Raw genomic sequence first — 13,022 nt, 5'->3', positions numbered from 1 at the left:
CCATACCACCTTTGGTGGCGAAGGTAACAATTAAAAAACAAATCCTCCATTGTTCAACGGGAATTCCCATTTGTTTCTTTTTGTACAAGTGATCTGATAAAAATAGTCGGCGTTGTGCGGTAATGTCCGTAATTAATCGAGCAAAATGTTCACGTAATGTAATGTTGAAATGATATGGGAGGAATTAAAAGCACAAGCATTATAGCATCTGATTAATTACTATTAGTTTGGCCTTTGTCCGAGTTAAAGCTCTCGGCTGGTTGTTGGAAGTGAACGGATTCTTCGAATCACAACAAAGGAGCTAAGTCTGACTATGCCGACGTGTCCTGTGCCTTTACGGTCTCTGCCATCTGGCCTTACTTGCCAGACTTGCTGTTAATGGCATCCAGACCCTCCTGAACTCCTGGCTGGACCATTTCCTCCACACATGCAATTGGCCCTGTTGCTTCTGCAGAAGGCACATCCTCTCCTCGCTCTGCACCCAAACCCATCCTCCACAATCTCAGGTGGGTATAGTTGTCCGAACGCTTCTTACCTCCGCCACCAAAGGTGGATGGATGGAGGTTATGTTTTCACCCCTGTCTGTCCGTTTGGCTGTTTGTTTCTTTGTTTGTGAACAAAATATCACAAAAAGTTGTGGACGGATTTGGACGAAGCTTGGTGGACCGGGTTGATGTCTGACGAGGACGATTCGATTTTGGTGAAGATCTGAATATGGATTCGGATATGAGAATTATTTAATTCATAAGTGATTTTTCACCATTGGGAGATAGGGCCAAAAACGATACATAGCAGGATATCTCAAAAAGTTAAGGACGGATTTGGACGAAGTTTGGTGGACAGGTTTGATGTCTGACGAGGACGATTCGATTCGATTTTGGTGAAGATCTGAATATGGATTCGGATATGAGAATTATTTAATTCATAAGTGATTTTTCACCATTGGGAGATAGGGCCAAAAACGATACATAGCAGGATATCTCAAAAAGTTAAGGACGGATTTGGACGAAGTTTGGTGGACAGGTTTGATGTCTGACGAGGACGATTCGATTCGATTTTGGTGAAGATCTGAATATGGATTCGGATATGAGAATTATTTAATTCATAAGTGATTTTTCACCATTGGGAGATAGGGCCAAAAACGATACATAGCAGGATATCTCAAAAAGTTAAGGACGGATTTGGACGAAGCTTGGTGGACCGGTTTGATGTCTGACGAGGACGATTCGATTCGATTTTGGTGAAGATCTGAATATGGATTCGGATATGAGAATTATTTAATGCATAAGTGATTTTTCACCATTGGGAGATAGGGCCAAAAACGATACATAGCAGGATATCTCAAAAGGTTATGGACCGATTTGGACGAAACTTGGTGGATCGGTTTGGTGTCTGACAAGGACGATTCGATTCGATTTTGGTGAAGATCTGAATATGCATCCGGATATGAGAATTATTTAATTTTTCAAGTGATTCTTCAGCATTGGGAGACGGGGCTAAAAACGATACATAGCAGGATATCTCAAAAAGTTATGGACCGATTTGGACGAAACTTGGTGGACAGGTTTGATGTCTGACAAGGAAGAATCGATTCAATTCTGGGGAAGATCCGGATCCGGCTAGTAAAAAAATTTAAGGGATTCTTCACCATTGAGTGATATGGCCAACTAGGCGGAGGTATGCTCTCTACTGAGTGCCCTTCTAGTCTTGATATGCATCAGGGAATAGTCAGTGTTGTTAAACAATTGGCTTCATCACTGAGTTATTGTGGGCTGGCACCATAGCCTAGGCCCGAGAGGTATGCTCGACTTGTCTAGCCCTGGGTTCGAAGATCTCAGGGCAGCGCATCAAGGAGTGTTTCAGCAGGCACAGCCACGCCTCGGAATTGACGCAATTCGGAATTGAATCCAAGTCCAATATGCATTGGACAAGAACAATTTGGCTACTGAATCCACTTTGATACCTGCAGATTATAGCTTGGTCACCATTCCTTTAAAATAATGTTTTACCTTCTCTTTCTGGAAGGATTTTGAGGCAAAGCGGTTGGTTTTTTTTGGTTTTTTCACCGACTCACAGCTTCGTAAAGTCGTAAATTTCTGCTGCCTCGGGTCATATATTCAAGGGGCTTGCTCAAAAACCCAAACATATTCTCACCGCACTACTCGAAAAGCCAGATCCTTTGTGGCACTCATTTTATCACCGAAGTGAAGGCTCATAAAAGAGGAAAAAGTCAAACGTTATTAGGAGTGTATATTAAAAATCAGCTGTTTTGGGACAAGGAGAGCCAGAAAAACAATGGTGCGACTGTTGCAACGATTAAAGACCCCACTACCCAGGGGGCACCGATGAATTATGGAGAAAATGTGTAAAAACAACAAAAAAACGTTCGCATCGAATTGTGGGTAATTTCAAATCCACACAAACGAGTTATGAATAGAGAATAGCACTAATCATGCTGTGTGTAGAGGGGCCTATGAAGAAGAGGAAACGTGTATCGTAATCGAACGAATGAGTTACATGAATAACTAGATGGTATTCATAGAATACTTACCCTGCGCAGTCTTGAGAAGGACTTGGTGCAAGCCAACTCTACTGTTTTTTTACGGTTGTTTTTTTTAAATCTAGTATGGCTGCCAGACCAGTGACTGATAATGTCACGTTTATCAAACTATATTTCCCATGGGTAGTTGATCAATTAGTTAAAGATTTGCATTGATCGGTTAAGCAGTTTCAGAGGAGAAGATTTTCCAAGATTTTTCCAAGATGGCGCCTGTACAACGTGACCAATGACGTCATAATCTCTGATCATCAATTTAGTTTCAGACCTGGTCACTCTACTCTGGACATGCTGCTTCTGCTTTCTCAACAATGGATGGAGGTCCTCAACGCCAAACAGGAAATTAGAGCCGTCTCCCTTGACATTTCACGTGCCTTCGATACGGTCTGGCACCCTGCTCTGCTCACCAAACTCTCCTCCTTTGGTATCCATGGAAATCTCCACGCATGGCTGGCGGACTTCCTCTCTGGTCGTAGTCAACGTGTGGCCCTGAATGGGTTTCTCTCATCTCCTCTTCCTGTTCAGGCTGGAGTTCCCCAAGGTAGTGTTCTGGGCCCTGTGCTTTTTCTGGTCTTCATCAATGATCTCTCTGACTCTCTTGAAAATCCTCTCTATCTCTTTGCTGACGACTCTACTCTCTGTCGCTCCATTCCTCATCCCTCAGATCGGCAGTCTGCAGCCTCCTCACTCTCTGCAGACCTGGACAAAATCACAGACTGGGCAAACAAATGGAACATGTCTTTCAATCCTGATAAATCTCACACTCTTACGATGTCTCTCCGAAAAGACCGACTGGAAAACCCTCCCATCCACTTTCTGAATAATCCTCTCCAAGAAGTTCTGTCACTCAAGCTTTTGGGTCTCACTATTTGCCATGATCTTTCCTGGGAAAACCACATTTCAAATCTGGCCTCCAAAGCCAGTCGCCGACTGGGCATCCTCCGTCGTGCGAAGTCCTTCCTTGGCACACCTGAGCTCCTCACCACATACAAGGCTTTCATCCGCAGCTCTATGGAATACTGCTCTCCCCTCTGGTCTGGTGCTCCTGCCTCACACCTAGCCCGTCTTCACGCTGTTGAAACCAAAGCGTTCAGAATCATTGGAATCTCCCACGATGAAGCTAACTCCAAGGGCCTTTCACTCACTCACCGCAGGCAGGTTGGTGGTCTTTCCGTCTTCTACCGACTCCTCTCTGGCCTTGCCCCCCCAGCCCTCTCTGGGCTCTGTCCCCCAAATATTCCTACAGGTCGCACAAGATCTGCCTGCAACCCTCTTGTGGTTAAACTGCCAAAATCAAGACTTTCTGCTCACCTTCACTCCTTCATTCCTCTTTTCTCCCGCCTCTGGAACAAACTCCCTCACTCTCTTCAATCCCACTCCACCCTCCAGGTCTTTAAAACAGCTGTTCACCACCATCTCTTATCCTCCCCCATCCAAAACCTTGATCTTTACTACCCCCGCTAATTTCGGTCCTCTTGTGTTTTATACTTCTCCCACCCCCCCCCCCTTCCCACGCCTCCTGCCCCCAAGCCCTCTCCCTCCCACACTTCTCCCTGCTCTCAAATGTTGTGGTTGTGTGCTTCCCTTTCTCTCCCCATCTTGTCTTCCGCTCCCTCTTTTTGTATATTTTGTTTGTCTGGTTGATTTGTTTGTGAAATAAATGTTAGCTCTTTCACGAGCCTCGATTCAGTATACAAAAAAAAAATAATAATAATTATCATTAGAACAATTCTACAGGAGGAGCCACTCATATTCTGAAAATTTCGTGTTCATCGGACTAACAGTTGCAGAGGAATTTTTTTTTTCATACTTATCAGATCAAGCGTTGTACTTGTCGAATTATGACGTCATAATGGAGGCACCTATGACATCATCATTAACATATCTTATTCCCCATGGGGTGTACTTGACAATAAGCCATGTTTCAATTTTTGCATTAAGCGGTTATGGAGATATAGAGGTGTAACGTTTTTCCAAGATGGCGTCCGTACCACGTGACCTATGACGTCATAATTATCAGCAAAGAAATCTACAGGCAGCGGCACTCCTACGGTAATATTTCATCTCAATCGGACCAACGGTTGCGAAGAAAATGAGTTTTTAAAATGTAGACACGGCACACGGCAGACGCACGGCACATGTACTCACTCGATTGCTTAACCCCGCTTTTCGTTTGGCGAGCGCAGGGTAATTGGTCATTCCATGAAGCCCTATTGGCTGGTGAAGGATAATTCAGAGTGGCGAAAGATCCAAGATCCCATGATGTCATTCGCGAGCTATCCTCGGCACCATGGACAAATTACAGATTCCTGCCATAACCAACAGGGGGCATTTTATCAGCGGCACAGCCACACCATCAGCCAATGACACTACCCCACAGCCTTGTGCTGTCAAAAAGAAGAAGAAGAAGAATGGGGGAGAACCAGGAGGAAGAGGAGGTCACACTGAGCTATTAGTCAAATTTTAGTCTGTTATTTGCCTGTGGAGAGGGACAACCAGGAGTCTCAGTTGCGACAGATGAATAAGCAGCTTCAATCCGGGCCTGGGAACAAACAACAAGGGATGGGGCACAAACAACAAGGGATAGGGCACAAACAACAAGGGATAGGGCACAAACAACAAGGGATAGGGCACAAACAACAAGGGATAGGGCACAAACAACAAGGGATAGGGCACAAACAACAAGGGATAGGGCACAAACAACAAGGGATGGGGCACAAACAACAAGGGATGGGGCACAAACAACAAGGGATGGGGCACAAACAACAAGGGATGGGGCACAACCAACAAGGGATGGGGCACAAACAACAAGGGATAGGGCACAAACAACAAGGGATAGGGCACAACCAACAAGGGATAGGGCACAAACAACAAGGGATGGGGCACAAACAACAAGGGATGGGGCACAAACAACAAGGGATATGGCACACACAACAAGGGATAGGGCACACACAACAAGGGATAGGGCACAAACAACAAGGGATAGGGCACAAACAACAAGGGATAGGGCACAAACAACAAGGGATAGGGCACAAACAACAAGGGATAGGGCACAACCACCAAGGGATGAGGCACAAAGAACAAGGGATAGGGCACAAACAACAAGGGATGGGGTACAAACAACAAGGGATGGGGCACAAACAACAAGGGATAGGGCACAAACAACAAGGGATAGGGCACAAACAACAAGGGATGGGGCACAAACAACAAGGGATGGGGCACAAACAACAAGGGATGGGGCACAACCAACAAGGGATGGGGCACAAACAACAAGGGATAGGGCACAACCAACAAGGGATAGGGCACAAACAACAAGGGATGGGGCACAAACAACAAGGGATGGGGCACAAACAACAAGGGATGGGGCACAAACAACAAGGGATGGGGCACAAACAACAAGGGATATGGCACACACAACAAGGGATAGGGCACAAACAACAAGGGATAGGGCACAAACAACAAGGGATAGGGCACAAACAACAAGGGATGGGGCACAAAGAACAAGGGATAGGGCACAAACAACAAGGGATGGGGTACAAACAACAAGGGATGGGGCACAAACAACAAGGGATAGGGCACAAACAACAAGGGATAGGGCACAAACAACAAGGGATAGGGCACAAACAACAAGGGATGGGGCACAAACAACAAGGGATAGGGCACAAACAACAAGGGATAGGGCACAAACAACAAGGGATAGGGCATACACAACAAGGGATAGGGCACACACAACAAGGGATAGGGCACAAACAACAAGGGATAGGGCACAAACAACAAGGGATAGGGCACAAACAACAAGGGATAGGGCACAAACAACAAGGGATGGGGCACAAACAACCAGGGATAGGGCACAAACAACTAGGGATGGGGCACAAACAATAAGGGATAGGGCACAAACAACAAGGGATGGGGCACAAACAACAAGGGCTAGGGCACAAACAATAAGGGATAGCGCACAAACAACAAGGGATGGGGCACAAACAACAAGGGCTAGGGCACAAACAATAAGGGATAGCGCACAAACAACAAGGGATGGGGCACAAACAACAAGGGATAGGGCACAAACAACAAGGGATAGGGCACAAACAACCAGGGATGGGGCACAAACAACAAGGGATGGGGCACAAACAACAAGGGATGGGGCACAAACAACAAGGGATGGGGCACAAACAACAAGGGATAGGGCACAAACAACAAGGGATAAGGCACAAACAACAAGGGATAGGGCACAAACAACAAGGGATGGGGTACAAACAACAAGGGATAGGGCACAAAAAGGCTCGGCAAGAGATTTGATGAGGTTTAACAAATGATCCTTTATTGCTGTGGGGCCGAAGTTCCATTCTTTATATGTGGAGGTTACATCCTTCGGCATTATTGTTATCTCTGATCATGAGATTCTAACTACCTTCTAACCTCTTCAGAACCCCCCTTCGTACATCTCCTTCCGCTCATTCGCTCCCCTTTGATATACAGACAAAGAGTGGTCCATAAGCGACATTTTAAACTCTCCATGGCAACACCTAGAGTTGTGAGTTTGATAAGCATGATGATCATGTTTGCTCGTTCCTTTGGACATCCTCATATCGATTCCCCCATTCATAGCTTCCCTTCTCATGGGTGTGGCAGGAAAGGTTTGACAAATTCATCAGGCCATGCTTGTTCCATTGCGCCATGGTATTCCTATCCGAACGACGACATGCCAGGTACGCACAAAGTCGTCGAAGAACAAACATGGAACCCGATCTGTTAAAAACTGTTTGCCATCCCTCTCCTAGCAGTAGTTAGGGCTGGAATTTGTAATCTGTTCAGGGTGCCAGAGATAACTCGCGCCCTCTTCGCGAAGGACACCGTTGGGAACTTTAACGTCCACCGAATAATTCCGTCAGGTGGGACGACCGACGACCGTTTGCCCATCCAAGGGTTGTGATACAGGTGCACGTGGAAAAACCGGGATGACAGTTTTATAGCTGGGTCGGGGTGAAACCCAGGGTAGATGGCTAACATGTGAGTGTGCGGGTAAGATGTGAGTGTGCGGCTAAGGTGTGAGTGTGCGGCTAAGATGTGAATGTGCGGGTAAGATGTGAGTGTGCGGGAAAGATGTGAGTGTGCGGGTAAGATGTGAGTGTGCGGGTAAGATGTGAGTGTGTGGGTAAGATGTGTGTGCGGCTAAGATATGAGTTCAGCTAAGAAGTGTGTGCAGCCAAGATGTGAGTGTGCGGCTAAGATGTGAGTGTATGTCTAAGATGTGAGTGTGCGGCTAAGGTGTGAGTGTGCGGCTAAGGGGTGAGTGTGCGGCTAAGATGCGAGTGTGCGGCTAAGATGTGAGTGTTCGGCTAAGATGTGAGTGTTCGGCTAAGATGTGAGTGTGCGGCTAAGATGTGAGTGTGCGGCTAAGATGTGAGTGTGCGGCTAAGATGTGAGTGTTCGGCTAAGATGTGAGTGTGCGGCTAAGATGTGAGTGTGCGGCTAAGATGTGAGTGTGCGGGTAAGATGTGAGTGTGCGGAAAGATGTGAGTGTGCGGGTAAGATGTGAGTGTGCGGGTAAGATGTGAGTGTGCGGCTAAGATGTGAGTGTAGGGCTAAGATGTGAGTGTGCGGCTAAGATGTGTATGCGGCTAAGATGTGAGTGTGCGGCTAAGATGTGTGTGCGGCTAAGATGTGACTGCGGCTAAGATGTGAGTGTGTGGCTACGATGTGAGTGTTCGACTAAGATGTGAGTGTGCGGCTAAGATGTGAGTGTGCGGCTAAGATGTGAGTGTTCGGCTAAGATGTGAGTGTGCGGCTAAGATGTGAGTGTGCGGCTAAGATGTGAGTGTGCGGGTAAGATGTGAGTGTGCGGGTAAGATGTGTGTGTGCGGCTAAGATGTGTGTGCAGCTAAGATGTGAGTGTGTGGCTAAGATGTGTGTGCGGCTAATATGTGTGTGCGGCTAAGATGTGTGTGCGGCTAATATGTGTGTGCGGCTAAGATGTGTGTGTGCGGCTAAGATGTGAGTGTGCGGCTAAGATGTGTGTGTGCGGCTAAGATGTGTGTGTGCGGCTAAGATGTGTGTGTGTGCGGCTAAGATGTGAGTGTGCGGCTAAGATGTGAGTGTGCGGCTAAGATGTGAGTGTGTGGCTAAGATGTGAGTGTGTGGCTAAGATGTGAGTGTATGGCTAAGATGTGTGTGTGGCTAAGATGTGAGTGTGCGGCTAAGATGTGAGTGTACGTCTAAGATGTGAGTGTGCGGCTAAGGTGTGAGTGTACGGCTAAGATGTGAGTGTGCAGTTAAGATGTGAGTGTACAGCTAATATGTGAGTGTGCAGCTAAGATGTGAATGTGCAGCTAAGATGTGAGTGTATTGCTAAGATGTGAGTGTGCAGCTAAGATGTGAGTGTACGTCTAAGATGTGAGTGTGCGGCTAAGGTGTGAGTGTGCAGCTAAGATGTGAGTGTGCACACCTCTAGGCCACAATGTCAGCCCACGCAGCCAGATGAAAGCATAAATGAACTTATTATGTCACGTGGCCTCACAATGCACAAAATGTTGTGATTCCGCATTAAGATCATCCTCAAAAAGGAATGCCAAGATGCACAGAGGAGGACGTGGGTGGCAAATACAAAATGCACTCAAATAGAGCTAAACATTGGAGTGTTAAAATCAGCTCCATCCTCCTATTTGGGAGCACCTGGACCGAGGTGATGATCATCCTGGATGATGTAGTGAGATTGCGGCAGCTCTGCTAACAGGCAATGATTACTGATCACACTCACAGTAACGCATCAACAGAATTTACAGTTATTCTCTCTATCGCTATCTCTCTCTTCGTGAGCAACTAATGTCTATTCCTTGATGGTCGTCAGGTCTGATCATTCCACCACCGCACGATCATTACCAATGTTAAACAATCCGAACAAATCCAGAAATATATTTATATATATATATATATATTAATTGCATATATCCATTCCCACAATTGATATATCGAATCAACCGTGATGATTCATAATTAATTATTTATTTAATTATTTATGTTGAATAAAGTACAATTTTATTATGTATGTTAAATTTATTAAATATATAATTTATGTTAAATAAAGTTTAATTTATTATTAATGCCTTAAAACCATCTTTACATTTCATTCATGTCGATCCATAAATACAGGAGCAATCTTCTTCTTCTTCTTCTTCATTCATTAATTAATTCCTGCCCTTCTCCCTCCTCGTGCCTTTTCGAGGTAGGTAGCCATGATCTTTGCTTCTACTCCTTCACCAATACCTAATGCCTCATTCCAACTGCCACCACCTTGTGTTAACACAACTATATCTGCATCCCACAACGAGCCAGTTGTAACACTGCACATCACATCCAACCCATCCCTGCTTCATCCTGCCCAAACCACCAATGGAGGTCTTCGCCCTGATCCGACCATCACTCCTCCGTCGCTCTTCGGAGACAGAATATGCTATTATGTTGCTCCTGCCGTTCTCTCAGCTTTGCGCGACACTTGAGGAGCCTCGATGTTAAACCACACCCAGCTAGCTGTCAGCCGCCACACTCACTCTGATCCACTCAGTCTCCCGCAATTCGGGCTCACATCCCTCGATCTCACTCCCGGGAGCACGAGAAGCCAGCTTCGCAAATCCCCCAAAAATCACGACCGCTCCACATCGAAGGCGCGAACTCGCATCCTGTCACGTCTCCATTCCTCACTCCTCGCACCTATTCCACTCATTCTCACCAGCAAGCTCACGTCGCCCGAGTAAACTCGATTTCTCACCCGAGCAGCCACTGCCTCGGATCAAAGCGTCCTCTTTCCGTCTCTGCACGGACCCAAAAAGCACGGACGCGGTGGAGTCGCCTGCACGTCGCTCCTGCTGGTAATATTCGCTCCCGCCTCGTATGAGCCACTCAAAGCCACCGCCCCGCTCCCGCCTGTGTCCGTCTCCCTCCCACAACCGGCTCCTTGCTCCATGCCCGAGCCCCCACCTTTTCATCTGTTCCAGCATCCCCTCGTATTCCCAGCTCTTCGCCTCACTGGAAGCATAAGCTGAGCCCTCCCCCTGCTTCCTGACGTCGGTCCAATGGCGGCCCGGCGACGCAAGGCTTTGTCCGTACACTCGAGCTTTCAGGATTCCTCCCTCCCCTCAGTCCGCTCATGCGTCTGGAACTCGATATACCGAGGTCGACTCCACGACTGGCGCCTCATCGCGATAGCTCGAAATGCAGCCACAAGTCTGTTACCTATCCGTTAACACAACAGGCGTCCTGGTAAGGCCGACGCGTCGAGGCTCCACCAGATTCACTCAAAACATTCTGTTTTCAATCCAGTTCTAAAATACGTGGTGCGCTTGGGATGCCGCTTTGGCGGGAATTGCATCATCGCCAGTCACGGTGACGCAGCAGCTACTTGGTTTGTACCTCACGAGTTATCCCATCTCCACTACTGGATTCATTGCCAGAGGCAGAGCGGAAGAAAAATGTCTAAACTCCTCTCACATTTCCACAATCCTTGAAACCATCACAAGAACGATTGTTCCGGCTTGCTTGACATTAAAAAGAACAAAAAACGCAGGACCAAAGCCGGGCGCTATGGTTGCCAACATATGGTTGCTTGTCCATGCTCCATCCATTTAAAATGCGGAAGCAAGGAAGCAGCACGTAGCACTTTCAAAGCCTTTGGTATGACTGTATGACTCAGCCGGGGGAGAGTTCCACCCGCTCCCGAGTTACAAGGTCCACCTGCCGCCGGGTTCCACCCGCTGCCGAGTTACAAGGTCCACCTGCCGCCGGGTTCCACCCGCTCCCGAGTTACAAGGTCCACCTGCCGCCGGGTTCCACCGGCCGCAGAGTTCCACGTCCACCCGCCGCAGAGTTCCACCCGCTGCCGAGTTACAAGTTCCACCTGCTGCCGAGTTCCACGTCCACTCGCCGCCCAGTTCCACGTCCACCCGCCGCAGAGTTCCACCCACTGCCGAGTGACAAGTTCCACCCGCTGCCGAGTTCCACCCGCCGCCGAGTTCCACCCGATGCCGAGTTCCACCCGATGCCGAGTTCCACCCGCTGCCGAGTTCCACCCGCTGCCGAGTTCCACCCGCTGCCGAGTTACAAGTTCCACCCGCTGCCGAGTTCCACCCGCCGCAGAGTTCCACGTCCACCCACCGCAGAGTTCCACGTCCACCCACCGCAGAGTTCCACCCGCTGCCGAGTTACAAGTTCCACCTGCTGCCGAGTTCCACGTCCACTCGCCGCCCAGTTCCACGTCCACCCGCCGCAGAGTTCCACCCACTGCCGAGTGACAAGTTCCACCCGCTGCCGAGTTCCACCCGCCGCCGAGTTCCACCCGATGCCGAGTTCCACCCGCTGCCGAGTTCCACCCGCTGCCGAGTTCCACCCGCTGCCGAGTTCCACCGGCCACCGAGTTCCACCCGCCGCCGAGTTCCACCCGATGCCGAGTTCCACCCGATGCCGAGTTCCACCCGATGCCGAGTTCCACCTGCTGCCGAGTCCCACCGGCCACCGAGTTCCACCCGCCGCCGAGTTCCACCCGATGCCGAGTTCCACCCGATGCCGAGTTCCACCCGCTGCCGAGTTCCACCCGCTGCCGAGTTCCACCGGCCACCGAGTTCCACCCGCCGCCGAGTTCCACCCGATGCCGAGTTCCACCCGCTGCCGAGTTCCACCTGCTGCCGAGTTCCACCGGCCACCGAGTTCCACCCGCCGCCGAGTTCCACCCGATGCCGAGTTCCACCCGCTGCCGAGATCCACCTGCTGCCGAGTTCCACCGGCCACCGAGTTCCACGTTCACCCGCCGCCGTGTTCCGCATCCACTAGCCGCCAAGTTCCACGTCCACCCGCCGCAGAGTTCCACCCGCCGTGAAGTTCCACCTGCCGCCAAATGCCACGTCCACCCGCCGCAGAGTTCCACGTCCACCTGCTGCCAATTTCCATGTCCACCTGCCGCAGAGTTCCACGTTCACCCGCCGCTGAGTTCCACGTCCATCCACCACCGAGTTCCACCGGCGGTTGAGTTCCACGTTCACCCGCCACTGAGTTCCACGTCCACCCACCACCGAGTTCCACCTGCCGTTGAGTTCCACGTTCACCCGCCGCTGAGTTCCACGTCCACCCACCACCGAGTTCCACCTGCCGTTGAGTTCCACGTTCACCCACCACCGAGTTCCACCTGCCGCACAGTTCCACGTTCACCCGCCGCTGAGTTCCACGTCCACCCACCACCGAGTTCCACCTGCCGCAGAGTTCCATGTTCACCCGCCGCTGAGTTCCACGTCCACCCACCACCGAGTTCCACCTGTCGTTGAGTTCCACGTCCACCCGCCGCCGAGGGGGTGGGGTGGGGAAGGGAGTGGGAGGGGAAAGATATACTACATATACATCTTTTGGGGGGGGGGGGGCTTTGACAGCTCCTCCGTTTTGGGGGAGGGGGGAAGGAAAGGAGGAAAAATTTACCTTTGAAAAGAGT

The 13,022-nt window shown here is 49.4% G+C and overlaps 1 protein-coding gene across 1 annotated transcript in view; it reads right to left on the bottom strand.

The window, feature by feature from the left end:
• Window positions 1–10,450, bottom strand: part of LOC137422054 (uncharacterized) — a 108,797-nt gene extending 98,347 nt beyond the window's left edge. Inside the window, exon 1 of the mRNA XM_068108786.2 lies at window positions 10,320–10,450. The gene's annotated coding sequence lies outside the window, so the exon portion shown is untranslated. The remainder of the gene's footprint in view (window positions 1–10,319) is intronic.
• Window positions 10,451–13,022: the final 2,572 nt, after the last annotated feature.

Source organism: Myxine glutinosa, chromosome 1 (assembly GCF_964187855.1).
Source record: "Myxine glutinosa chromosome 1, kmMyxGlut1.1, whole genome shotgun sequence".
Lineage (NCBI taxonomy): Eukaryota > Metazoa > Chordata > Myxini > Myxiniformes > Myxinidae > Myxine > Myxine glutinosa.
The sequence above is the reverse complement of the archived record's forward strand: the minus strand, read 5'-3'. Positions and strand labels throughout refer to the sequence as shown.